Source organism: Nannospalax galili, unplaced genomic scaffold (assembly GCF_000622305.1).
Source record: "Nannospalax galili isolate Female #2095 unplaced genomic scaffold, S.galili_v1.0 scaffold24, whole genome shotgun sequence".
NCBI lineage: Eukaryota > Metazoa > Chordata > Mammalia > Rodentia > Spalacidae > Nannospalax > Nannospalax galili.
In genome coordinates, this window is record NW_008352654.1 from 2,908,659 (window position 1) to 2,913,228 (window position 4,570).

Below are 4,570 nucleotides of genomic sequence, written 5' to 3' on the forward strand. Positions count from 1 at the left end.
GCCAGGCCCAGGAAAGATGCTGGTCTAGGGCACCTGGTGGCTGGGCCACCCAGAGATGCAAAGGAAGATGGGGGTGGGAAGCAGCCCCAAGTGCTCCTGGTGACTGCACTGAGGAGCTGGGTTGGTCTGGATGCAAAGGATCAGTAAGAGGAAAGGTCAGCCCCGGCATCAAGGAAAGAGGCTGGTGGGTCATGCAGGCCCAGGGAAGTAGAGAGAGGTGAGGGCAGGGCCAGGCCCAGAGTGCTCCTGGGGACCCGAGAAGGAACTGAGTTGGTCTGGATGCAAAGGATCAGGAAGCAGTGGTGGTTCCCCAGATGTCTGGGGCGCCAAGAGAAGGAATGGGACAAGACCCAGGCTAGGAGGAGAGACCAGTGGGGGAGATGGGAGGGTGGATGAGGCTGAGGGAGTCAAGGCGCGGAGGGCACAATCGACTTATCTCTGAGAGAGAGGCCTGTAGGTTGGAGAGAGCTCTTCTTCTTTTTTTCTTTTTTTTCTTTTTTTTTGGTCTTTTTGAGTCAGGGTCTTCCTGCATCTCCAGCTAGCCTGGAACTCACTATGTAGACCAGGCTGAACTTGATCTGACTGCCCAGAAATCCCATCAACCTCTGCCTCTGGAGTGCTCGGATTAAAGGTGTACACCACTACATCCAACTAGACGTTGTCAATTTTTTTTTTCCCTTTTTTTGAGACAGGATCTCCTTGTAGCCCCAGCTGTCCTGGAACTCACTATGTAGACCAGGCTGGCCTTGAACTCACAAAGATCAGCCTGCCTCTGCCTCCCAAGTGCTGGGATTAAAGGTGTGCGCCACCACACCCTGTGACATTGTCTATTTTAAGAGACAGGTTGTACATGTGTTGATAGAGGAGCTAGAATGCTTTGAAATTCCATTGTGATGACATTAATCTAAAATATAGTCAGCACAAGAGAAGTGTAAAGTAAACAGACATGTGCATCAGGTGATAACAGTCTACCCAGAGCCCAGAGGAAGAATCCTTTTGACTGGAATTTGTCAGTTTTATATAATAGCATCCAAAGAATTTTTGTATCTTGGACCCAGGAATTCTGAATCTAGATAATTCTCCTCTTTTCCCTCAGCTGAATGAACTATCCCACGAAATTCTCCAAAATCTTTTTGTACAGATACACTGCAGGGACCTTTTCCTCTTCCTTCTGGAGAATTTTCCCTCTATCCTCTGAAGGTGTGATTTAATATGAGTCTATGAAAATGAACAAGCAAAACAGATTAACAGGAGAAAAGCTACACAAGATTATTATGTGCATGAGGGTATCATGTAAAGGAAAAATGAATACCTAACAACATAGTGTAGCCTAGTTTATATACTCCAGAGAGAGGGAAGAGGGCCTAAGGTGGCTAGATGAAGTATCTGATTTCTAGGAAGATGAGCAAGCATCCTCAGAAGAACAGATCCCCAAGGCAAAGGTCCATTTGGGATTGATATTTATCTTTGAATGTCTGCTTCTGTAATGCAAATCCCATTGTGAAGCCAGGGGTGGTGGTGCATGCCTTTAGTCCCAACACTTGGGGCGGGGAAGAGACAGGCAGATCTCTAAATTAGAGGCCAGCTAGGTCTAAAGGGAAACCCTATCTCAAAAAAGACAAACAAAACAAAACAAAACAAACAAACAAACAAACAAAAAACCCCAAAAAACAAAAACAAAACCACCAAAACCAAAAACAAAACCCAAAAAACCAAACAAAACAAAAAACCAAAACACAAATTTCATCTTGATAAAATAACAGAGGGATGGGAATGTAAAGTTGTCCAGCCGCTCAGAATGGAGGTTCCTCAACTCAAACTAGAACTACCATATGACCCAGCTATAGCAACTCTTGGGTGAATACCTGAAAGATGCCATATCAACATTCCATAGAGATACTTGCTCATTCATATTTATTGCTACACTATCTACAATATGAAAAGGAGCCAGCCTGATATCTATCAACAGATAAATGGATAAAGAAAATGTACATATATGCAATGGAATTATATCCAGTCATAAAGAAAAATGAAATCATGACATTTGGAGGAAAATAGATGGAACTGGGAAGCACTGTGTTAAGTGAAATAAGCGTCTCTTTAAAAGGTATGTTTTCTCAGGGCTGGAGAGATGACTCGACAATAAAGAGCACTGTCTACTCTTATAGAGGACCTGGATTTGGCTCCTAGCACCCACACATAAAATAACAACCACCTGTAACTCCAATACCAGGGGATCTGACACCCTCTTCTGAGCTCCTTGGGCACTGCATGACATGAGTGCACTTACATACATGCAGGCAATACATTCATACACATAAAATAAAAATCACAAATAAAATATTTTTTTAAGAGATATGTTTTCAGCCGGGTGTGGTGGCACATGCCTTTAATCCCAGCACTCTGGAGGTGGAGGCAGGTGGATCTCTGTGAGTTCAAGGCCAGCCTGGTCTATGTAGTGAGTTTCAGACCAGCTGGGGCTACAGGGAGACCCTGTCTCAAAACAAACAAACAAACAAACAAAAAAACAAAAACAAAACCAAAACTAAACAAAACAAAACACCAAAAAAAAAAAAAAAAAAAGAAATGTATGTGTATGTATATGCATGTGTGTACCTCTTGAAACTTGAAAGGAGATCATGAGAGGGCAGAAAGAGGTCTTAAAAGGAGGTGGAAAGTAGAGGGAGTAATGGAATAAATGTGCTAAGAATGCAGAAGGACTAATCGGGAGGAAGGAAGGGAACCAGCCGGAGGGGGAAGGAACAAAGGAGAGAACAAAGGACCACTATAATGACACCTACTTAGAAGATGCTGAGATGAAACCCATTAGTTTGCATGCTGACCTAAAAAATTAATAATAACAAGGGTAGAGAGATGGCTCAGGGGGTTAAAGCACCCACATGGTGGAAGGAGAGAACCAACTCCTGTAAGTTATCATGTGACCTATACACATATATACACACACACACACACACACACACACACACACACCACTAAATAAATAAATAATAAATAAATAAATGCAATTTAAAAACATAAAATGAAACAACAGGGAGAGGATTGAAGGTGATGGTGTTCCTTTTTGGTAGATCTACATTTTAGAGAAATAAGGAAACCTCATAGGAAAACCTTTTACATCATTTCTTGATTCTCAAGTACTGTCAATTTAAAATAATTGGCATACCATGACACCATATATTGGGTGAACCTTCTGAATGTTCATCATTCTGCTAGTGACTGACTCCACCATTTTAGAAAAGCGGAGTTCTGGATCATAAGCAAGAATGTTCTAGACATCAGCAAATTATATATCCCCACAACAATTAACCAGCCACATTGAAATTTTATGTGCTCAAACTAATGCATTTTCCAAGGATCTTGTCCAAATGACTAATAACATAAACATTGGATCTCACAAACTCAATGATAAGACATGTGCCAGTAAATATTAGTCTTGGCCAGGGTGTGGTAGGTCACACCTTAAGTCCTAGCACTTGGGAGGCAGAGGCAGGCAGGATTTCTGTGAGATCTAGGCAAGCCTGGTATAGCCTATGTATAGTGAGTTCCAGGCCAGCTGGGGATGCAGGGAGACCCTGTCTCAAAAAGACAGAAAAAAAAAATTAGTCTTGGTGACTCTGCCCTGAAGAATCTGCCCACTCTTGGGTGTGTGCTACTTTCCGAGACTCCTCTTTGGAAGGCCCACTGTAAGGGAGGGAGGCGAAAGATGATGTCAAGGGTTAAAGAATTTGAGTTTTACTGCTTGTAACTGTTTTTGAGTTTTACTGCTTGTAACTAATTGACTCAATTCGGGAAGAGACACAGGCACCCAGAGACAGATGCAGGAGCTGCAGTCCCAGAACATGACCTGTGATAAGTCATGTAGGCAGGCATGCCTGCTTGCACAAGATAACAGGGTAGGGTTGTGCCAGACACACACTACCCTCCCCTCCCCGATTGAGACACCTAGAGGGGCTGCAACATTGTGGTGGTTTGAAACTATTGGTTGTGTAAGCGCGGGCTTTTGTGTAACGGCTGTGGGAGCCTATATAATCTCTGCCTGAAGTTGCCTCGGGGTTGATTTGCTCTAACCAGACCTGCGTGTCTTGGGAGGACGGTAGACCCCAGCTAGCTGGCCTAATAAAACTCTGCTTGATTTTTGCATCTCTGTGCTCGTGTACTTGTTCCCTTGGGAAAGAACCCACTGAGTTTTGGACCCTAACACCCGCCACATCCATGTTCTGTTCTCAGATGTGCCTTTCTTTCTTCTGAGCACTGTCTTTCTCTTAACCCTCATTCTTAAGATTATATTAAAATATTTTTACTGGCTTGGCAAGATGGCTCAGCAGGTAAATGTGTTTGCTGCCCAACGATACAAACCTGATGGCCTGAGTTTGATTGCTAGAATGTACCAAAAGGTAGAAAGAGAAACTGACTCCTGACTCCATCAAATTGTCCTCTGACCTCCACATGCATGGCATGGCATGTGCACTCCCCCCACAATGCTAATTAATAATAATAATTTATTATTTAAAAGTACCTTTATTAAATTCCAACTGTGCTTCATAAAAAG